The following is a 25,932-nucleotide window of genomic DNA, read 5'->3' on the forward strand; positions in this document are numbered from 1 at the left end:
TCACCCGTTCGAGACTTCAGGTATTTTCTCATCTTTTACTTTCGGACATGAAATATCCTTTAGTAGTGAATATTGTAATGAACCTTCAGGTTATTTTCCATATTTCCACTTATTTTCATTGTTAGATCTTTTCTGTAGCAAACCCAAGTTATTTATGACTTGCTGGAAATGATAGTTCGGTTATCAGACAGTTTATTTAGTTCTTAGATCCAATTTCTTATCTAGAAATCTTTGCTAGTACCAAATGGTGACCAGGAAAAACTTCAGTAAAAAAGCATTGAATGCCTATTTTGACTATGCCAGCAGCTCCAGAATATCAATTTTAGGCTAGATAGACCTTTGGTTTGGGTCCCAATGCACCCGATCTCATTTTGACCTATTAGTCAGAAAGTTGGAAAATTGAAAGTTTGGGTGTGGGACCATATTTGGTCGACACAACCTCGGATGCAAATTAATAATGCACCAGCAACTCTGGAATATTGATTTTAGGCTAGGTAGCCCATGGTTTGGATTCCAATCCAATCGAGCTCATTTCAAACTATTGGTCGAAAAGTTAGAAAATTAAAAGTTTAAGTGTGGATCCCATATTTGGTCGAAACAACCTCATATGGAATATTCTAGTCTGCCAACGTATCTATAACATTGAATTTTGGTATGCTATAAATTCATTTGCATATATCGAGTTCCACAAGAATCCTAAGGCATCGTTGGGAACTTGGAAAATTTACCAAGTTTGCTGGTGCTGAAGCCTGTTCGATCGCACAAAAAGGCATCATGATCCTCTTATTATGATCGCCATTAGGGCATTATGATTGACCTAGGGAAATTTCCATCCATGCTTTGTGATAAACACATCTAAGTACATGTTATGGGCATAAAAGGGGCCCTTAGGTTGCATTTTGGGCATTTCTCACTCATCTTTTAGACCTAAAAACCCTAAGATAGTGTGCTAACCTTAAATTGAGTCTTGGGTGTGACTTGAGAGCTTTATTAACACATATTTTTGCTATTAACATCAGATTTAAGTTAAGGATCCTTCAATTTCATGCTTGAATTTCTTGAATTCTTGTCCAAAACCCCAAATAGCTTGATGTCATTATTTTAGCCCCAAATAAACTTATTTTTTATATATTTATTGAGTTTTATGATTCCTTGAAATTGTACAAACTTTGGGTTGACCTCAAAAATGTGTTTTCCTTAAATAGGACCCACTTGAGGTTTTTGGTGTTGTTTTTGGATTCAAAGCAAAATAGTGCAATATGGGTATCTATATTCTCATAATGACATGTAGAATGTGTTTTTGATGTCTTGGAACCTTGAATAATCTTCATAGAGGGGAAAAGCAAAGTCTTAGTAATTTGTGAGCTTTCTTTGGATTGGAGGTAGGTTAGTCTTATTCCTTGTTAGATTGAGCGATGATATAGTATTAATGTGATATCTTGTTATATTGGGAGGGGTTTTAGGCTTTGTATTAATTAATATTAGGGCTTTGGATTTTTTGCAACATTTAGTTCACTTGAATTCATAGATCAGAATGCTTGACTTGTAGTCTTGAACCTGGCTCATGTGTCATGGTTAGCATGAGGATGCCTTCATACTCTTGTTGTATGAGAATGACCTTGTCACTTATGTTGGGGTAAGTTGACTCTAGTTTCTTACATTAACGGAAGTACCTTCGATACTATTGTTGAGTTAGGTGTAGTTCTTGGGGAAGACCATTACCTTAGGACTATTGGTGGCTTGCTATACATCTAGGAGTTAATTTAGATATCTTAACCTAGTCAGGGGTAGAATTTGGACTTAGAATGTATTAGGGAATTAGAAGGGGTTTCTTGACCCACCTTCAGTTTGTATTGATGTAGTTCTCTTGAAGACCTTAGATGCTTACTAAATACCTTGGAAATGCTCCCTTGGAATCATATTGGCTAACTTTTGTTAGTAAATTATGGTAATGCCATTAGAACTAATGTTCATGGGCTGATTGACTATAATTATTAATGATGCCATAATGAGCTATTGTTTTTTCTATTAAAGGAGCCCATGACATGTTATTAATTAAGCTACGGATTTGCTATTGCTCAAGTTAGTGATAAACTCTCTTTATGCTAATGGTGGGCATACAAATAGGTTAATTGTGGGCCATTATTCATGATAATGCATATGGTTATGTGCATGATCTAATGGACTAGATTATTGGCTTATAACTTGTTCCTTACTTCATCCCTCGTGGGGCTTGTTCTTTACTTTAGCCCTCATGCAGTTTGTTATTTACTTTAGACCTTGTGGGGCTTGTTTTTTATTTTCGACATTAAATTGAATATGATGATGATACCCTAAAATGCCAGAGAATACTATTATGATACATTTATACTCGGCATGGCCGGAGGAGATTGTGTTCATGATATTGATACCCAACAAGGCCAGAGGATGTTATAATAATGATACCCAGCAAGGTCGAAGGGTGACTATGATATTATACCCAGCAAGGCTGGAGGATAATTATTTTATGTGACTACGACCACATCTATTGGTTTGAGTCCATCTACCCCTATGTATGGCAATTTTATGCTTATATATATACATATATATCTCCATGGGTGAAATGTGGATGTAATGTGACATTAGGATGCCAGATGTATCTCACTAGTGCTAAATCCATACAAGGTGGTGCAGTTAATAATTAATGATAAATAAGGATTCGTGATGGATATTCTTTAAATGGTTAATCAAGACTAGTTGGTAAGTGGGAAACTAGTTCTAAAATGAGGACTTACTTAGTGATTAATGTTAGTGATAAAAAATGGTTAGTTAAGGAATGTTGGCTATAAAAATGGCTATGTGTTGAATAGTCATCTAATAAACGGCTATAATTATACGATGTCTAGGAATCTATGGACTAGCTAATGATCCTAGTTTAGCTAAAAAATAGTGTTTAATGGGTATTGATGATAAGTGGCTAATGGTGATAATAGAATGGAATATGATTATATGGTTACGGTTAGTGACTAATGAAACTGGGTAAAATGTCTGATTGATAGTAAATGTGACTGGTTAAAAATGATGAGAATTGGATATTTTGATGGCTAAATGCCTTATTGTTATTTCTCTTGGGCGTCCTAGATATGATATAGTTAAATAGCACTTTCAACCCTTAAAATAAGGAAAATATGCAAATTTTGAGGCCTTTTTGTTAGATATGATCTGTTTTGGGTATGTTTTGCAGGAAACCATGTTTTAAATTCTAAGTTCATGAAAAAAGTCAAAAAAAGAGTGTTTTGGTTACTTTTGGAGCGATTATGAATGTTTGGGGTGTTTTCGGCTTGATCGTGATCAAAGCATGTTTGAGAATCAAAGAAGAGATAAAAATCTGTCTCCTAAACTTATTAAGTTAATCCACTGATCGCAGGTAGGACCTACAGACCACAGGTACACAAAGTAGGTATCAGAATTTCAAAATCCCAAGAGTCCAACTTGTAGAAATTTTTCCTATCCGGTACCTGTTGTTCATACCTAGCCCGAAGCCAAACCATAGGTACAACCTGCACCCGTGCCCTGACCATAGGTGTGGACTACATGTGGCCACTGACCTTGTTTTTTCATATTTCATTCTGACTTTGTTTTTAGGATTTTCTCTTCTACAATGAATACCCTTTATGTACTTTTTAGTAGGGGTTACACGTATTTGATGCTCAGAAATATATTTTGATTCCAAGATCCATCTTTGATCTTGGGATTCTCTTCTATTTACTTCAATTGATTAATCAAGTTACAGTTTTAGGTCTTTATTCATCTTATCATTATGATTTCATACAAGCTTTAATCATGAATGTTATTAATATTGTTACTTGCTTGAGATTACTACAAAGAAATCCCCCATTTACTTCCCAGAACTGCCTGTAGACTACAACTGCTAATAACTACAATTCCACGTGTTCCCTTATTATTTGACCCTAACCTTAGTTGGGTTACTATATCTTGACATCTATTGTACTATCATTTAAAAGGAGGTATTGGTTGGACATCATCAATAAATTTTCTTCGTTGCCAGGGAATACAATGTTGATTTCTGGATTGAAGTCATTGCAGTTTTTGACTTTTTTATTTATTATCCTGACTTGGGCACATGCCTGTGTATGCCTATCACAGGGAGTAGAGTCAATCCCTTACTCCCACCAATTTCAAAGAAAATCCTATAATTATATAGTAGGATGTAAAAGTCAAAGAGGGAAAATCTCACAGAATACGAAGTTCAGGATAGTGTTACTGATAGACTAGTGAGTAGTCAGCTTAAATGGAGTTAGCTGAGCAGAGACAGAAAGTAGACCACCAAGCAATACTCGATGGATATCAAAATAGAGACAGAGAATGCCGACCTTAATTGATCCCCGATATCAATATGTTCAGTCATATGTTGATGATGAGGAAGATTTAGGATACTATGAGCCATGTTATACAGGATCCATTATCCCTCCTTCTTTATCTCCTGATGTCATCATGCTCAATATATCTAGTTCTATGATTTATCTTTTGTACTTGAAAGAGTGTTTGCGAGATTAACGATAGATGACGTAAACATGCACTAGCAAATTTTAATGAGATATACACTTCATATACCATACCGGGAGTAGATCAGAAAGCACTGAGACTAAGGTTGTTCCCTTTCTCACTTACTAGTGAAGCATCATTATTTCTTGGGAACTGCCAAGAGGATCTATTACTACATGGAAGGAGCTACACAGACAATTCTTGAATAGGTTCTTTCCTCCATCTAGGGTATTGCAGCTCAATGATGAGACTTAAAATTTTAGGCTGTTGCAGTCAAAATCTATGTATGATGCATAGTTCCGGTTACAGAAGAAGCTTAGTATGGTACCCAACAACCGCATATCAAGGACAAGCATGTCGGAAATATTCAATATAACCCTCACTAATAGTTCCAGAGCAATGTCATACACTATTTCTAGAGGATCTTTATGAGATTATGATTGGAGATAGCTTCCGGTATTATGGATCAAATATCATTAACTAACTAAGGGTGGTAAACTTGAAAGGTTGAGAGAGGTTCTAATATGTATGCCATTGGAACTTCCTATGCACAGAGAGAGCTGAGAACATTATAGCTCATGATATTTTATTATAATGGATGAAAATTAGTGTGTTGGTCAAAAAATTTACAACCATCAATTCTTCTTAAGTGTATGAGTTTGGGATATCTAAGGAGGTGAAGTGCGTGGATCATCAGTAGGCCAATTTTTTATCCAAAGCGCAAGAGAATCAAGGTTGAAACTATTATGATAAGAGAGATAAGTACATTCCACCAAGAAGAAGAGAAGCAGAATCAAGAATCAAAGATATGTTGACCCTATTGATGAAGGGTAAAGAGAGCCAAGAGGCTAGCCTCAAAGAACTTAAAACAAAAATTTCTGGATTAGCCTAAAAGTTTGAGTCACATGAAACTGCTATTGAGTAGTAGTATGGGAAAATCTCTATTACTTTAGCTGAGAGATAGTCAGAAGCATTAGCTGGTGACAATGTACAAAATCTTCTAACACTCATTCGTTGTATGGATATTGGTCCTAGTGATGACTCCTCACCTGACGAGCACTATTGCCCACTACTGATGAGCCAAAGAAGGAGTTGGTTGTTTATGATGAGGCACTTGAGATAGAGTTTGAGAAGTTGGGTTATACTGATGATGATTTTAGATTGTGAAGTGGGTATTGATTCTCCAATCATACTAGGTATACCTTTCCTAGCTACTGTAGAGTGTTGATTTACGTGGACTTTAAAGATATCACTTTAAAGTAGAGCGGCGATAAAATTTTGTAGAATATATGCATGATAGCACAATAGTTGGATGACATGATAGTTGTGGCAGTGATAAAAGCGGTGGATGATGACATGGTCACAATTGATGTACCTATTTGGGAAATATTAGGGTAGAAACATTAGGCGCAGTAGTTATGAACTTTGAGAGTGATGGGATAGATGACTATGATGAGATGTCTAGTGACCCCACATGGCACAGGATCTTACAAGTACGCCCCTAAGAAGATCAATCTTAACTTTAAGAACAAAAACACACCTCTTGCAAGACCATCGATTGAAGAACTGTCAGCATTAGAATTGAAGGTCCTCTCTCCTTACCTGTAGTACATATTCTTGTGGTCCAATAATACCTTATTGGTGATCATTGCGGTAGATTTGGCAGGAGCGCAGGTGTAGCCTTTGATATTAGTATTATAGAAGTTCAAGAAAGCTATTGCATGGACCATTGCAGACATTGTGGGGATCCCACCAGGTATGCATACATAAAATACAACTTAAGTCGGACAATATTCCTAGTATTGAGCATCAGAGATGACTAAACCCTCCAATGCAAGAAGTGGTGAAAATGAAGATAGTTAAGTGGTTAGACGTTGGGATGGTCTTTCTTATTATAGACAGTAAGTGGTTTTAGCCTGATTCAATGCATTCCAAGGAAAGGGGGAATAACAGTGGTTCCAAATAAAATGAATAAGTTAGTAACAATAATACCATAGTACCAATAATGCCAGTGACTGGATGGAAAGTGTGCATGGATTACAAAAAGCTAAATAAGTTGACACAAAAGGACCACGTCCCAATGTTGTTATGGATCATATATAGTATATATTCATAGGCAAGGGTTAGTACTATTTTCTTGATGGGTACTCAGGATACAATCAAATCATGATTCCTTCCAAAAACCAAGAAAAGACTACCTTTACTTTCCCCTATGGGACCTTTGTATTCAAGAGGATGCCATTGAATTTTATAACACACCATAATTTTTTAGAGGTGTATGTTGTCTATATTCTCTGATATGGTGAAATATATGATCAAGGTATTCAAGGATGACATTTTAGTGGTCGGAGATTCTTTTGATGGTTGTTTAGCCTATCTGGCCAGTGCACTATAGAGATGCAAAGAGTGCAATTTGTGCTAAATTGGGAAAAATATCACTTCATGGTGAGAAATGGTATAGTTCTAGGGAAAAGATATCTAAACATGTTACTAAGATGGACAAAGAAAAGATAGAGGTGATTGAGAAATTGGTACCTCCAGTATCAATTAGAGGTATACGAAGCTTTTTAGGTCACTCCAATTTCTATAAAAGATTCATCAAGGACTTATCTAAAATTCCAACTCCCCTATGCAAAATTTTATAGAAGAAGGTGAAACTTTTGTTTGATGAAGAGTGTCTCAAGGATTTCAAATGCCTAAAGGAGTGTTTGATTTCGGCTTCTATTATTATGTCACCAGAATAGTATGTACCTTTTGAGGTGACATGTGATGCGAGCGGAGTGGCCTTGGGTGTTGTCCTAGGAAAAATAAAATAAAAATATCTTGCATCCCATCTATTATTCTAGCAAAGATCTAAATGCCGTGCAGAAAATAATACTATTACAGAGTAGGAACTACTTGTAGTGGTTTTCTCTTTTTAGAAGTTGCGGTCCTAATTGATTGGAACCTAGGTGATATTTCATATTGACAATGCAACATGAGGTACTTTATGGCAAAGAAAGATGTCAAACCATGATTGATTCATTGGTTACTCTTACTGTAAGAGTTTGATTTTGAGGTGAAGGATCGGAAAGGGAAAGGGAATCAAGTTGCAGACCACTTATCCAGACTTAAAGAGGAGATAAACTAGAAAATAGGGGATGATCTTGAGATAGATGATTATTTTCCAGATGATCGTATGTTAGAAGCATCTCATAATTTGAGTCCCTAGTTTGACAATTTTGCCAACTACTTAGCAAGTGAACTCATTCCAGAAGATTTATCCTCCTAACAGTGACGGAGATTTATGCATGAGGTAAGAAAATTCTTTTGGGATGATCCATATCTATTCAGAGTTTATGTTGGCGGAGTAATTCGAATATGTATATCGGAGTTAAAGATGATGAGCATTCAAAGGCTTGTCATTCATCACCAATTAGGGGCCATCATAGTGGTACATGGACAGCCCATAAAATTCTACAATGTAGGTTTTATTAGCCTACAATCTATAAAGATTCTCATGATTTTTCACTTTCTTAAGACCAATGTCAGCGTCAATGCAATATTTCTCTACACTATGAACTCTCCATGACACATATCTTGGAATTAGAGCTATTTGATTATAGGGAATTAATTTTGTGGGTCCATTTATGAGCTCTAATGGCATGTCCATTTATGAGCTCTAATGGCATGAGGTACATTCAGGTAGTGGTCAACTATGTATCAAAATATGTGGAGGAAGTTGCAGTCCCACACAACAAAGGCAGAAGTATCACTATTTTTCTAAAGAGAAATTTTTTTTCCAGATTTGGCACTCCACGTGCAATTATTAGTGATGGTGGTTCTCTTCTGCAATCTATTGTTCATGGCCCTGCTTGATAAGTATAGTGTGAGTCATAAGGTGTAAACATCTTACCATCCACAAATTAGTGGGCAAGTAGAAGTTTCCAACAGAGAAATAAAGTCTATCTTGGCAAAATCTGTGAATGCCAATCAAATTAACTAGTCTAGAAAGATAGATGATGCATTGTGGGCCTACCGGACAGCTTGTAAGACCCCCATAGGTGCCTCTCCATACCAACTAGTGTATATAAAAGCATTCCACTTACCAGTCAAGCTTGATCATAAGGCACTATGGGCCTTTAAAAGGCTGAATTTTGAATGATGTGATACAGTGAACATGAGGCTAATTAAGGTAAATGAGTGGACGAATTTCAACTCCGTACTTATGAGTGATCGATCATATAAAAAGAGAGAATAAAGTTGTACCATGATAAGAAGATTGAGAATAAAATGTTCAAACCCTGTTATTTAGTCTTGTTATATAATTCAAGACTATGCTTGTTTAGTGGCAAGCTGAAGTCAAGATGGATCGGGCCATTCACTGTGGTTAAGTTTTTCCCATGTGGTGATATTGAGGTAAATCATGATGGTGAATTTTGAATTAAAGAGAACGGGCAGCATGTGAAACACTACATGGGAAACCTGGAAGAAGTTAGAGTTTATGCTGAGATGGACCTTGGCAAAGTCTGAAATTCCAAGGGAGCTGAGTCATGTCACGATAATAAATTAGGTGTTTCTTAGGAGGAAACCCAAGGTATGGTGTTGTTTGTGTTCGTGTTGAATGACTAACATAAGATCTTCATGATTACGGTGCCACAGGTATATTTCTAACTCTCTCATTATGGTTTGATATGTTGGGGACAATGCATAATCTTCAATTGGGGGTGGATCTGCCAATGGGTCATGATATCCTCTTGGAGTTTTTGTTGTCTTGACTCTTTTTCCCAAAGTTTTGTTCCTAGTAGAGCCATTATGTTTAGCCGTATTGTGTTTTGTTTTGTGATGTATTACATAATTAGCAGATTTTGTTAATTTAGGGCAGTAGTCATATTTTGACTAATTTTTTTGTACCACCCCAAATCTAGTACCCAAAACGCTACACGGTGCTCATGACCCTGAAGGACCACAAGCTAACCTATGACTGATATCTGTACCTGAACACTACATAATATACTATATAAATGAGGAAATAAAGGCTGAAAGGCCATAAGGTTCAAAAATGAGACATAATATCTAATAAAATATAACATCTGAGTGGGCTATGAAATACCCAAACAACTGAAATAACTGTCTAATCATGATAGTCTAGAAAACCTCTGGTTGTCTGAATAAGGAGTTGATGGGACATGTCCACAACTAACTCCAACTACTGAAATAAGCTAAGTACTAAAATGATAAAATAGTGCTCATGTCCTCGAGGGATGACGACTCACTGCTGACTCTGACTGCTGAGTACTAGAATGCTACTGATACTCTAGATCTTGTGCTTCTGAACCTATGGTATAAAACACCATAGTACAAATGATTTAGTACGATTGAATGTATTGGTATGCATGAGAGGTAGGCTAAATGCAAAGGATTCATATGCATGAACTATATATACTGACTGGATAACATAAACGTGAGAATGCATGCATGGATACATAATAACTATAACTGAGTTTGTAATAACATGATCTCTGAGTCTGAGTACTGATAACATGAGATACTAATAACTGTATAACTGAAATAACTGATACTGAGCGACTGTATCTGATAGTCTAGGTTCTGATGGAACTAGCTAGGTTTGGTACTATTCTAAGTTGACTGTATCTGATAGTCCTGAATTCTTTAACTAAAACTGTGGGAAGTAGTATCTAACTGACATGCCCTAAATTGTGCCATAATAGCTGAGCTGGGGTCAAATCTGAGCCCTGATTGGAAGGGTGTCAATACTGTGCCACTGGTAAGGACAAGCTGTAGGTGACCCTCATCTCATAGTGCCCCCAAAAGAGAATGGTGGGACCCTCATCTGATAGTGTTTATCAACCCTCATCTGGCAGTGTTTATCAACCCTCATCTGACAGTGTTGATGTCTCAACCTATGTTCGATACATAGTTCTGGAATACAAGGATGACTACTAAGAATCACACCCTCATGTGACAGTGTGTGTTTCCATCCTTGGGTTCACTCGGTGCTAATTCCTACTCCCATCTGAATAGACACTGAACATGATTAACCAAACTTAACTACACTGAATTCATGGAGTTCCGTTAACTGATAGAATACTATTGAGATTACAGAATTACTGAGCTTTCCTAAGTCACATGACTGACGGAGTTCTAGGGATCATGGCTTGATTGAGGATATCATGAAAACATGTCACTGACTGTAGGCACACAGCTATATTTTTTTAGTACAAGTACCCCCAAAACTCATTGGAAAGAAACTGACAAAGCGTGACTTTATGGAATACGTGACCAACATCGACAATCCATAATACAATAAGTTGGGGATCTCATGAATTACAAGTTCTAAAGCACCACAATCGCCACACATACATCCATAATTCCTTGAATAAGACATTTCATTGAACACTTGACATGTATGAACTTGTACATGAATGGGGATTTCATATTATCATACTAATATGGCACTTTACCTTCACATAGGCATTTAATCAAATACATGGGGACTTTGGTTATACAATCATCAACACATCTAATAATCATGGATACATCAATCAACTTGTAAATTGAAGGGTTTATCCTGAACATCACATAATTCATCACATATTAGAATCAATACTTGTATTTAATAGTCTATATCATGGAATGAAACCAAACAACAATACGAACACTACTTTTAAACTCAATCAAATCATGAACATTCATAAATATACAAATCTTGGATTTTTAAAAGAGATGCTTAAGATTCATAGGTAAAAGGTACCTATGAATCAATACATGACATACCTTAGAATGTAACTCTATAAAGATTCTCGAAAATACCACCTATATAAAGGTGGATTCATCTTTAAAACAAGTCCTTGACATTTTTAGGATAAATTTAAGCTAGGTAGAAGTACTGGGTATAACAATATCTCCCTTTGGGAACATTAGTCCTCGAATGAGACTGATTGAGATGGGAGAAATGATAAGATGAAGTAATACTGAAAATAAAAAACTGAAGCATGACTATATGACTGATATTTCTAAGATTCATACTGAGCATGCATATCTGATGCATGATTTCATGATTGAACTGACTCATGAATACATGACTGAGATTTATGATAACTGAGTTTCTCACAAGGAGAATACATGTCTGATGCATGAACACATGACTGATCTAATACATGAACATATGGCTGAATATGCAATGGTAATAGATACCAAGTTTATAATGGGATTTTGAACATGAACTGGACACCAAGTTGTAACTAAAATCTAAACATGAAACTGAAAGGCTTAAGGAAAGCTGCTACCTTAAGATGATTCTGAATTAAAGGAGAAGAGGTGATGATACTTGGTGTGTATGTCTGCTTCTGCTTCCGAAGTAGCTCCCTCAACGGACTGATTCTAGCAAAGTACTATGACTAGAGGGAGTCCTTTGTTCCTCAGTTTGCGAGTCTGATAGTCAACAATTTTGATTGAAATCTTTTCGAAAGAGAGGTTATTCTGAATATCTATGCTATGAATAGGGACTACAACTGTTGGCTCAGCTATGCACTTCTTGAGCAAAGAGACATGGAAAACTAGATGAACTAAGGCTAGATCTGAAGGTAATTCGATCTCATAAGCTACCTTGCCGAAGCGAATAAGAATTTTGAAGGGAATGACATATCGGGGACTTAGCCTTCCATTTTTGACGAATCTTTTCACTTTCTTCATTGGAGATATCTTTAGATAAACATAGTCACCAATCTCAAAATCAAGATCTTTACTGCACATATGTGCATAAGACTTCTGTCGGCTCTGAGCAACCTGGAGTTTTTTTTTAATCAACTAGACTTTTTCTAAGGCATCGAATACTAAGTCAGGCCCTATAACTAAGGCCTCACTAACTTTGAACCAACCGACTAGAGATCTGCATCTCCTACCATAGAGTGCTTCGAATAGAGCCATCTGAATACTGTAATAATAGTTGTTGTTGTATGCAAACATAATCAAAGGCAAGTGGTCATCTCAACTACCCTTTAAATCAATTGCATACGCTCGTAGCATATCTTTTAAAGTCTGAACGATCCTTTCTTCTTGACCATCTGTCTGAGGATAGAAGGGTCTACTGAGATGAACTTGGGTACCAAGACCTTTTTGGAATGCTTTCTAGAAATGAGAAGTGAACTGGGTACCTCTGTCTAAGATAATAAATAATGGAACACTGTACAATCTGACCAACTCTCTTATGTAGAGTTTGGCATAATCCTCAACTGAATAAGAGGTATGAACTAGAAGGAAATGAGCTGATTTAGTCATTCTATCTATAATGACCCAAGCTAAATCATGTTGATGATTAGTGCGAGGTAAACCTATCACAAAGTCCATATTTATTTTTTTCCCACTTCTGAGTAGGACTAGTGAACTCCTGCATAGACCTATTAGACTTCTGATGCTCTATCTTAACCTTCTGACATGTAAAGCACTTAGCCATAAACTCTACGACATCTTTCTTCATCCCACTCCACCAATAGATCTCCCACAAGTTGCGGTACATCTTAGTAGCCCTAGGATGAATAGAGTAGCGCGCACCATGCACTTCTACAGGAATTTATTGCCTCAAGTCATCTACTCCTGGCACCACAGATGATCTAATAACGCAATACATTATCTCTTCCTTGGCAGAAAACCTCAACCTTTTGATTCTTGACTCACTCTTTTAACTTGACTAGACTAGGATCTCTATCTTGCTTTTCTTTCACCTCAGAAACTAGAGATGATTCTGAACTACTCTGAACCTATATATCACCCTTCTCTGAATTGACTAAGTGAACACCTAGTCTGGTAAGTAGATGGACTTCCTAAGATAACTTTTTCTTACTATCCTCAACATGATCAACACTACCTATAGACAGTCTACTAAGAGTATCGGCCAATACGTTGTCCTTGCCCGAATAATAAAGGACATTCATGTCATAATATTTCAACAACTCTAACCACCTTCTCTGACGAAGATTAAGATCTTTCTAAGAAAAGACGTACTGAAGGCTCTTATGATCTGTGAACACATGTACATGAACTCTGTATAGATAATGCCTCTAAATATTTAAGGCAAATACTACGGCTGCTAACTCAAGATGATGAGTAGGATAGTTCTTCTCATGGGGTTTAAGCTGTTTGGAGGTGTAGGCTATGACCTTACCATGTTGCATGAGGACACAACCCAAACCTACTCTGGATCCAGGACAATACACTATAAAACCATCTGAACCATCTGGAAGAGCCAAAACTGAAGCTGGGGTGAGTCGAGTCTTCAACTCCTAAAAAATCTTCTCACAAGGATCTGAACACTGAAACTTGAATTTCTTCTGAGTTAATATGGACATAGGGGATGAAATAAAAGAAAATCCCTCAACAAACCATCTGTAATAGCCAGCCAAACCCAAGAAACTCCTGTTATCTAATGGAGAGATAGGTCTAGGCAAGTTTCTTATTACTTTAGTCTTTAGAGGATCTACTCTAATGCCATCACCAAAAATGATATGAACAATGAATGCTACTCACCTTAGCCAAAATTTGAACTTACTGAATTTGGCGAACAGTTGATGATTTTTAAGAGTCTGAAGTACGATTCTGAGATGGTCAGCATGTTCTCATTCACTGTGGAAATAGACCAGAATATCATCTATGAAAACTATGCAAATATGTCCAAGTACTTCTTGAATACACGGTTCATAAAGTCCATGAAAGTTTCTGGGGCATTGGTAAGATCAGGACATGACTAGAAATTTGAAGTGACCATACCGAGTTTAGAAAGATGTTTTTAGAATGTCACATTCTCTGAATCTGAGCTAATAATAGCCTGATCTGAGGTATATCTTAAAGAAATAACTTCACCTTGAAGTTGGTGAAATAAGTCATTAATTCTAGGAAGTGGATACTTGTTCTTGATCGTGACTTTATTGAGCTGACGGTAATCAATGCATATTCTGAAAGAACTGTCTTTCTTACACACAAATAAGACTGGTGTGCCCCACGGGGACACATTGGGTATGATGAATCCCTTATCTAAGAGATTCTTTAACTATCTTTTAGTTCTGTAAGTTCTGCTAGTGTCATTCTATACTATGGAATAGATATAGGATGAGTATCTGGAAGAAGGTTAATGCCAAAGTCTATTTTATTTTTGGGAGGAATTCCTGGAAGATCTTCAGGAAAGACATTTAAATAGTCACTCACAACTGGGACTAATTCAAGACTGGAGTTTCAGAGCTAGAATCATTAACATAGACAAGATGATAGACATATCCCTCAGATATTATTTTTCATGCCCAAAAGTAAGAAACAAACTGGCCTTTAAAAGTTGAAGTACTACCCCTCCACTATAGGACAAGTTTATTCAAAAATTGAAACTTAACAACCTTATTTCTGTAGTGAACTGTGGCATAGCAGGACTGAAGCTAATCCATTCTGAGAATGACATCAAAAGCAATCACCTCTAATTTAACTAAGTCTGCTGAGGTGACTTTCTAAAATATTAAAATCACACAGCTCCTATATACCCATCGGGATATGATAGTTTTACCCACTGGGGTAGAGACTGAGAAGGGATCTTCTAAAATTTTAGGACTGACTCCAAAATCAACTGCTATATAAGGAGTAACAAAAGACAAGAAAGCACCTGGATCTAGCAAAGTGTAAGCATGCATATGAAAAATCTATAACGTACCAATAACTACATCAGGAGAATTTTCCTAATCTTGCCTAGACTGGAGAGCATAAAGTTGATTTCGGTGTTGCCCACTAGTAGCACTGGAGGTGGCACCCTACTAATTTGGGCGACCGAACAGGGCTGAGGAATGGTTATACTGACCCTGATAACCTGAATGGGACAATCTCTGACTCTTTGACCTAGCTTTCCATATCAAAAATAGACATTGCTACCAGCTCTGTAAGTACCCTTGTGGATCTTACCATAAGTCTGACAAGGGGATTATCTTGGGTATTGCTGACACTACCCTGAGACTTAGAGCCTGGTGCCCTATCTCTATTACCATCCCTAAACTTAGGAGCTAGAGCACTAGCTGAAGAAGGAGCTGGAACTGATGACTTAGGAAGGAATTGAGAACAATTCCCTCCTTCTGAGTTTGGGCTAAGCAAAGTTGAAACTACCTTTCCTTATTCTCTTATTTTGTTTCTCCCTTATCTTAAACTATTGTTCTTCTTTTTGCTAAGCATGGGTCATAAGACTGGCTATGTTCATTTCACTATTCAATATCATAGACCTGTACTCATTGACCATGCTATCGTTTACCCCTGAAACAAACTTACTCATCTTGGCCCTGGTGTCTATAACAACATGAAGGGCATATCTGGATAATTGAGTAAACTTAAGATAATACTCTTTCACCGTTATATTGCCCTGCCTGAGGTTGATAAATTCTAACACCTTAGCCTCTCTCAGCTCTTGAGGAAAGAATTTATCTAAGAATGTAGTGACAAACTTCTCCTACTTTATAGATCCTACATCAACTGACCTCTCTGACTTTTACTATTTATACCAAGTGTGAGCAACATCCTGCACCTAATATGCAGCTAGCTCAACACTCTTACTAGAAATTACCCCCATGATGTTTGTAACCTTCTAAACCTAATCGGTGAATTTCTAAGTGTTCTCATCTGACTTAGACCTAAAAAAGGGTGGAGAATTCATTTGGGTGAAGTCTCGAATCCTAGATGTAGGGTTTTCCACTGGGTCGGCTGGAATGACAGCTGGTCATTCATTCTGAGCAGCAACTGAATTAGCAAGAGTAGTTAATGAAGCTCGGAAATCTGTATAAGAAACATATTCGCCCAAAGGATCTTCGGGCTAAGGGGCTGGCTGATTCCCATTTCTTCTTTTGGGAGGCATGTTCTGTAGAATAAAGAAAGAAATGGATTAGACTGAGAGTTGAATTTGAGCTCATGCTCACTAGCATGACATGAATACTGAAAGAAGGGAAATTATTCCTAAAATATCTCATAGCCTCCTGTGCAATAATAGGGCGCGCAATACACCCATGTACAAGACTCTACTAGATGCGGATTTTAGACTTCCTAGGATACTATTGAACCTTAGGCTTTGATACCAAGTTTGAAACACCCTGAATCTGGTACCCAAAATACTACACGATGCTCATGACCCCAAAAGACCATAAGCTAACCTATGACTAAAATCTGTACCTAAACACTGCATAATATACTGTATAAATGCAGAAATAAAGGCTGAAAGTCCATAAGGTTCAAAACTGAGACATAATATCTGATAAAATATAGCATTTGAGAGGGGGATGAAATACCCAAAAAAATTGAAATAACTGTCTAATCATGATAGTTTGAAAAGCCACTAGCTGTCTGAGTAAGGAGTTGATGGGATATGTCCCCAATTAACTCCAACCACTGAAATAGGCTAAGTACTGAAATGATAAAATAATACTCGTGTCCTCAAAGGATGAGGACTCATTGCTAACTCTGACTACTGAGTAGTGGAATACTACTAATGCTCTGAAACTCGTGCTTCTAAACCTATAGTATAAAACACCATAGCACAAATGCATCAATATGATTGAATGTACTGGTATCCATATGAGGTAGGATAAATTCAAAGTGTTCACATGCATAAATTATACTAACTGACTGGATAACATAAATATGAGAATGCATACATAGATACAAAATAACTATAACTGAGTTCATGATAACATGATTGCTGAGTCTGAGTACTGATAACATAAGATACTGATAATTGTATAATTAAAATAATTAATACTAAGCGACTGTATCTGACAGTCTAGGTTCTGATGGACCTAGCTGAGTTCTGTACTATTCTGAGTTGACTATATCTGACAGTCCTAAATTCTATAACTAAAACTATGGAAAGTAGTATCAAATAGACATGCCCTAAAATACACCATAATAGCTGAGCTGGGGTCTAATCTGAGCCCTGATTGGAAGGGTGTTAATACCATGTCACTAGTAAGGACAAGCTGCGGGTGACCCTTATCTGGCACTATTCCCAAAAGAGAATGGTAGGACCCTCATCTGACAGTTTTTATTCATCTCATCAACCCTCATCTAATAGGGTTGATGTCTCAACCTATTCTGGCTACATAGTTCTAAAATACAAGGATGACTTCTAAGAATCACACCCTCATCTAATAGTATGTGTTTTTATCCTTGTGTTCACTTGGTGCTAATTCCTACTCCCATCTGAATAGACACTGAATATGATTGACTAAATTGGACTACACTAAATTCATGGAGTTTCATTAACTGAAAAAATACTATTGAGATTACAGAACTACTGAGCTTTCCTGAGTCACATGACTGACTGAGTTCTAGCGATTATGGGTTGACTGAGGATATCATGAAAATAAGTCACTAACTCTAGGAACACAGCTATATTTATTGGGTACAAGTACCCCCAGGACTCAATGGAACAAAACTAACAAAGCATGACTTTCTGGAATACGTGAACAATATTGACAATCCATAATACAATAAGTTGGGGATCTCATGAAGTACAAGTTCTAAAGCACCACAATGTCCATACATATATTCATAATTCATTTACTAAGACATTTTATCAAACACTTGACATGTATGAACTTGTACATGAATGGGCATTTCATATTCTCATACCAGTATGGCACTTTACCTTCACATAGGCATTTAATCAAACACATGGGGAGAATACTTTGGTTATACAATCATCACAACATCTAATAATCATGGATACATCAATCAACCTATAAATTGAAGGGTTTATCATGAAAATCACATAATTCATCACATATTAGAATCAATACTTGTAATTAATAGTCTAAAACATAGAGTGAAACCAAACAACAACATGAACATCACTTTTCAATTCAATCAAATAATGAACATTCATAAATATACAAATCTTGGATTTTTCAAAAAGATTATTGAGATTAATTGGTGAAAGGGACCAATGAATCAACACATGGCATACCTTAGAATGTAACTCTGTAAAGATCCTTGGAAAGATTCTTTATCCTTGTCCTTGAATTTTTAAGATTAAGGTTTCTTGGCTTTGAGAGTGTATAAAGAAATTAGGGAAAATAGAGTGAATAATGATATCCTTAGGTCATGCAGGATTAAATTTCATGTTTAAGGCTGAACAAAAATCATGGGAAAAGACCCATTTAACCCGAGATGCGTCTTTTAAATTTTGTAAAAATTTCTCAACCTGGACTCCTGGCGCGACACGGCGTAATCACGGAGCTTCACTGGAATTTGAAAATTGGGATTTGGGAGCCCTCCATGATGTGGTGAAATCGCGGTGTCTTACCATAAACGGACAAATGTCATTTTGGCTTATGGATCGACACGTCATTGGCTGAAATGGCGGTGTTTTACGACTTAAAATTGAGATCGCCATACCTTCTTACTCGGTTGTCGGATTTACATGAATTTGGTATTGATGGAAAGCTTATTCAATTTCTCACATGATAAAAAGTGATAATCTTGAAAATACCACATGTATAAAAGTGTATTCATCTTTGAAACAAGTATTTAATATTTTTGGGATAAATTTAAGCTAGGTAGAAGTATGGGGTATTACATTTTTATACAGCTCTAATATTATTTTTTTAGAGCTGTGTTGATGTATCAATGTATGAAATTTATGGATCTTGTTATGGTATTACTATTAGGGATATAGTAACCATTCACTGAAAATGGCATTGACTGGATAAGTAGTAGTTAGTGATATTGACTTTATGCTATATGTGTATGAGATACTACCTAGTTCCCATTGTATGTTGGATTCAGAACTTTCCTGGGTAGTATTGCCTAGGTTGAAAAATAGTAGATTAGTAAAGGATCATAGGCGATTTTTTATTTTAGTCCACTTTTAGTCTTAATGACCTTCCACATATGAATGATATCCCTTGATCCCTACTTTGAGCCTTGTTAGCCTATTTATTTTCTTATTTTCACCATTTACCTTCCCATTTGTATTACAATATACCTGTTTTAGCCCAGGTCCTCCTTGGACATTGTAACCTCAACACAGGCAAAATCCATAAGTTGAGAATGGTTGTCATAGGGGTGCATAGTGTAAAATGGGTATGAAAAAGGGTAAAATAAGAATAAAAGATATTAGGGTTGGGTGTATTAGAAAAACAGAAGAAAAAAAAAAAGAAATATAAAAATTGTAAAAAAGAGAAAAATAAAGAATAGAAGACCACACCGAACCTAGATGTGCATACAAGAATAAAAGAGAGAAATAAGGGTGGAATAAAAGAAGAATTTGGATGATAAGTGAGACCCCAAAATTAGTGGAGTACCAAGGAGGCTTAGTTACTTTAAATGTCCATATATATCATACCAACCCCCAAGCATACATTACAAGCTGAGAAAAGTCTTATAGTGATCCTGACTTGACTATCTGAATGCTAAGGTAAAGAAAATAAGGGCAAGCCTGTGCTATTTGACATGTATTGACTAGAAATTCTTTGTTGAGTGTGAGTTTCTCTTGACCGTCCCTATATTGACATGCATTATTTCATATGAGTGAGTGGGGCATCCTTGTTGTAAGAGCACTTAAGTTATATTGCCAACTATTTTTTTTATTACGGGTAGTGTAATTTGTATATATAAGTGTTTGTCTATTGAAACTGTAATTTTTATAACTTGATCCCACCGTGTCATATTGTTGTGCTTCTCATATTGTTGTGCTTCATGACATACACAGTTGGTTTTAAAATGAGATGTAGGAGGGGATGTTATGATTTAAACTTATAATGATGACTGACTGCCTTGAGTATCTTAGATTCTCCTAGTTAAGCTTCATTTTTGTTTTTTTGTATTTTTTGTTGCCTGAGGACATGTAAACATTCTAAGTTAAGGGTGTTGATGTGCTATAGAAATATAGCACTTTCGACGCTTAAAACTAAGAAAATATGTATGTTTTTTAGGCCTTTTTGTTAGCTACGATCTGCTTTGGGTATGTTTTGCAAGAAACCATGTTTTAGGTTCTAAGTTCCTTTAAAAGAGGAAAAAAAGTTTTTTGGCATACTTTTGAAGTGACTATGGATGTGTGGGATATTTTTCGTCTTGATTGTGATCAAAGCATGTTAGAGAATCAAAAAAAAGTTGAAAAACTAACTCTCAAAGGGTTTGTTCTAAGGGTTTTCTCATGTACTACAAATACGCTTTATGTACTTTTTAGGAGTTACACACTTTTGATACTCAAAAAATATATTTTGATTCCATGATCCGTATTTGATCTTGGGATTCTCTTGTATTAACTTTAGTTGATTAATCAAGTTATGGTTTTGGGTTTTTAATCATCTTATCATTATGATTTCATCCACGCTTTCAATCATGAATGTTATTGATTTTTTCACAAATATGAGCGGCTAAAAATCCATAGCTATAGTTATGCAAACCCTGGCTGATTGAAGACATAGGGGAAGTGTGATTGTTGAATTAAACCAATACCTAAGGCATGCATTACATTATTTTCATTATAATAGTTATATTTACGATTGCAAATGTTAGGATCCTACCTAGCTACTAATACACTCCAAAAGAGAAGTAGTAACTAGGAAAAAATAATGACAATATTAATTTTAAAATTAATTGTCGATCCATTACGCACAATAGAATATAGTGAATGAACGTTAGCTTTCATATAATAACTAAAGACTTATAAGGTAATAATTAATTGGGATTAAGATAAAGATTAGTAATGCAATATCCTAAGACTCAAAAGGTAAAGGGTGAAATCCTTCTACTCATCTAAAAGACTATAAAAGGTACATAACTTATCAATTCTGTAAGCAAGGTATTGGGTCGATTCAACATAGCACGATAACCCTATAGAGTTGAGAAGCCAGGGTGATGCAATCCTACTGTTCTCCTATAACTGATTTCAACCAAATTTAATATTGTTACTTTCTCAAGATTACTACAAACAAGTCCCCCCCCCCCCTCATTTACATTCCAGTACTGCCTATAGACTACAACTATTGATAACTACAACTCCCCGTGTCCCCTTTTGATTCCACCCCAACCTTAGTTGGGTTACTATATCTTGACAACAACCATACCATTATTTAAAAGGAGGTATTTCTTGGACGTCATCAGTACTCTCCAGTAGTATGGGATGCTGCAATGAGTTCTTTATTTAATACACCAGTTGGTGTAAGGGGGCTACTTTGTACTTGTGTTTTGCTTGTGGTTATACTTTATGATATGTTATGGCTCCGATTGCCTATTACTTTGGCACGGCGATATTGACATGTGTTGATGCATTATGTTACACTATTATTCTAGTTTAATTACTTATTATATATAATGATTATGGAGATTATTTAGGTTTGAGTTTGTACAATCTTACTATACATCATATTTGTATAATAACTTAGCTTAGTTGGCTGATGATGCCTACTGAGTACCCATTTTTTTGGTAATCATACTACATTTTTATTCTTTTTTGATGTAGATCTGAGTAAAGTTGCACCAATTACTCGAGTTCGTGCGGTATAGATATTTCGGAGATAGCGTGAGCTCTTGTAGTATGAGTTGCCCATTTCCTTCTATCTAATTATTATACAGTCTTTTTTAGACAGATTTATTGGTTACTTATAGACTATTGGGGTGTATTATTGATACTAGGTACTCTTGTAATGACTATACCAGGTCATGGGATTGGTATTCATGTTTGTCTATTTATCTATATTAGAACACTGATGAATTATAACTTGTGTTCATTGAATTTTGCCTTTGTTGGCATTTCTTGCAGAATTAACCCATTGTTTTAGCTTCGGGTTATGGTATTGGTTTACCTACTGGTGGAATTTAGTAGGTGCCATCATGACTTATAAATTGGGTCATGATAGCTAGATTTATCCCTTGTTAGGTTGAGGTATTTCATAGTATTCTTATGATATTATGTCAAATTTGGGATGGTTTTTAGGTGTTGGATTGATAAAATGCAAGACTTGTGTTAGTCAGACCGTTTAAGCCATACTAGAATTGTAGTGTTGAACACATAGCTCATTTCCCTATGCTTTGGGTAAATTGGACTTTATTTCTCATGTTTAGAATGAGAATGCCTTAGATCACTCAAGATTAAGTATAAATGCTCTAGTTACTCACTCTTAGGTTATGTTGTCCTTAGTTGTTTAAGCTAATGAAAGTTACCTTAGATCCATTTGAATTAGTTAAAGTGCTTAAGAAGAATCTCTGGCTTAAGGCTATTTGTGGCTTCCTTATCATTGCGGAGTGGATTTAGATACCTTAGGCTAGTCCGGTTTAAAAGTTAACTTAGAATATATTTTGGGGAATTAGAAGTTGGCTCTTTGAACTACCTTAAGCTAAGATCTATGTGAGTTTTCTTGAAATCCTTATATGCTTGTTGAATACCTAGATAATGCTCTTTTGAGGCAATATTGAGAAACTTTGATACTTGATGGTTATGTTGGTTAATATGAGGGTTGGGTCCTATTGATTCTGTTATCATTTACGTTATTAATGATACTTCTTATAATGTTGATTATATATATATCTACTTTGAGTCCGAAAAATAATTATGTTGTTGATTATATAAATATACCCAGTTGGAGTCTGAAGGATGATTATGGTTATTGATTATAATTACTGGTTCAAGTTTAGATATTGATTATTAATCATCTCAATTCTGGCTATTGATTATTTATCAGTTCAAGTTTGGCTATCGATTATTTTCCTATTCAAGTAAGGCTATTAATTATATTTATTAGTTTGAGTTCAGATATGCATAATATGCTATGATGATATAGTTATTATGATTAACAATATCACAGTATGCGATTGAAAATCAAAATTTGGATAAGTTGCAAAATGAGGAAATGGTTATAATGCAACATAATATAAATGAGCTCTAGTGGTAAAATGAATAGTTGACAAATCATGGTTAGTTGCTAAATGATGGCTAGTGGATATATGATGACTAGGCAATAATTGATTAGTGATAAGAGATGGATAGTTGATTAATGGACTAGTGTATAAAGGATGATATGGTTGCTATATGTTGGTAAAGTATGGGATGTGGGTACTTTGTCATATGTTTCTAAATTGTGAAATAATGGTTAAACATCGAGTTGGTTATTTATAACCGATGGATGGTTGCCTTATTCTATCTTTGAGTGAACTCTCTAGGCATATGGGAGTCTGTGATGAGTTATTTATTTTTTTGCACAAATTGATATGTGGGAGCCAATTTTATAGATATTATTGTATGTTTTGATGCTTTATGTTATTATTCTGATTTATTTTTTATTTATGCACAGTGATGTCGGGGCTATTTTATGTTTGTCTATACCTTGACTTAGTTATGTTATCTTGCATTTTATCATACTTATATCATGACTAGTCAGACAATGATGCCTACTTATTACCTGTTGTTTTGATACTCATACTACACTTTTGTACCTTTTTGGTGTAGATTTGAGTACTAGTTGTCGTTGTTGATTCATGTTCGTGTGATGTTATTATTCAGATATAGGGTAAGCTCTTGAAGTTTGAGTCTCTCATTTTTATCTATCTTCCTATATTCAGGCATCTGATTTGTGATAGATGTATTGACTACTCTTGATACTTGGGTTGTATTTTTATTGTTAGATGCTCTTGTACTGGCTCAACTAGGTCATGGGATGGTATCGTGTATTTATTATTTTATCTACGTAGAATGCTTTGTTAATTTATGTATTGTGTTCTTGAAATTGTGTTGGCCATTTTTCTCTAAATTAACCCATTGTATTAGCTTCTTGTTATGGGTTCGCTTACCTATGTGTGAGATTTAGTAGGCACTTTCATGACTCATAAATTAAGTCATGACAAATTCTTATGTATCTACCTGTTATGCACCATGGTCAGAGTTATCTAGGGAATCTTTATCTTGTCGTTATGTGTATCTACTCTTATGGGTGATTCTTTAGTAGTGGATCAAGTTTATAGGTCATTTATTATGACAATTTGAGAGTTTGATACTCAGGCTAATCTTACTGTGTTAGTTTAGTTGATTTGGATATGATTCTGGGCATGGATTGATTATCTCCCTATCATGTGGTTTTGGATTTTCTTGCCAAGATCCCAACCTCTGGTTGTGTGGTAGGGATCTATTAGTTGTGATCTAATAGGGATTATTTCTTATGTTTGGGCTAGGAGACTTATATTAAGGAGTTGCAAGTCTTATATCACTTAAATTTATGATGTTATTATAGAGAATCCCTTACTTGACTCAATTCCTATAGTCTGTGATTTCCCTAATGTTTTTCCTGCCGATCTACCTTGTGTTCTTCTTGAACCCAATATTTAGTTTATTATTGATATTGAGTTGGGCACCCGACCTATTTTTATGGAACCTTACGATATGGCTCCCATCAAGCTTAAGTAATTGAATTCTTATCTTTAAGATCTTTTAGGTAAGGGCTTTATTAGACTGAGTATGCCACCTTGGGGTGCTCCTATCTTGTTTGTGAAGAAGAAAGATGGTTCCTTGCTTATGTGTATTGACTACATACAACTTTGTAAGGTGATGGTGAAGAATAGGTATCGTTTACCTCACGTTGATGATTTATTTTAACAACTTTAGGGAGCAGTGGTGTTCTCTAAAATTGACTTAAGATTTGGTTATCATTAGTTGAGGATTCAGATTGAGGACATCTCAAAGACAGCCTAGAGGACTCATTATGGTCATTATGAGTTCTCGGTGATGTCTTTTGGGTTGATCAATGCCCCAGCTACATTCATGGATTTAATGAACCACGTGTTTAGACCTTATTTGGATTTCTTCGTGATTATTTCCATCAATGACATCTTTGTGTAATTGAGGACTCGAGAGGGCCATATGAAGTATTTGAGGATTGTGCTCTAGTCTTCAATAGAATATAGGCTTTTGGACAAATTCTCAAAGTGTGAGTTTGGCCTCAAGTCGGTGACATTCCTAGGAAATATAGTGTCTAAGGATGAGAATATGGTGGATCGAGCAAAGAGTGAGGCTATTCGTGGTTTCTCCAAACCTACATCTTTGTTTGAAGTATGTAGATTCATTAGTTTAGTTGGTTATTAAAAACAGTTTGTGGAGGGCCTCGCTAATATTATAGGGCCGGTGACTAGATTTACCTAAAAAGAGGTCCCTTTCCAATAATTTGAGGAGTTTAAGTCGATCTTTCAGGATCTCAAGGGATTTCTCACTTCAACTTATATATTGGCTCTTCCCATTGAAGGTGAGGGATTCACCATATATTATGATACTTCCAGTGTTGGTAGGGTCAAGTTATTTCTTATGCATCAAGGCAGATTAAGGTGCACGAGCTCAACTACCAACTTATGATCTAGAGTTGGTGGTGGTAGTTTTTGCACTTAAGATTT

This window comes from Capsicum annuum, chromosome 10 (genome assembly GCF_002878395.1).
Source record: "Capsicum annuum cultivar UCD-10X-F1 chromosome 10, UCD10Xv1.1, whole genome shotgun sequence".
NCBI classification, from domain to species: domain Eukaryota; kingdom Viridiplantae; phylum Streptophyta; class Magnoliopsida; order Solanales; family Solanaceae; genus Capsicum; species Capsicum annuum.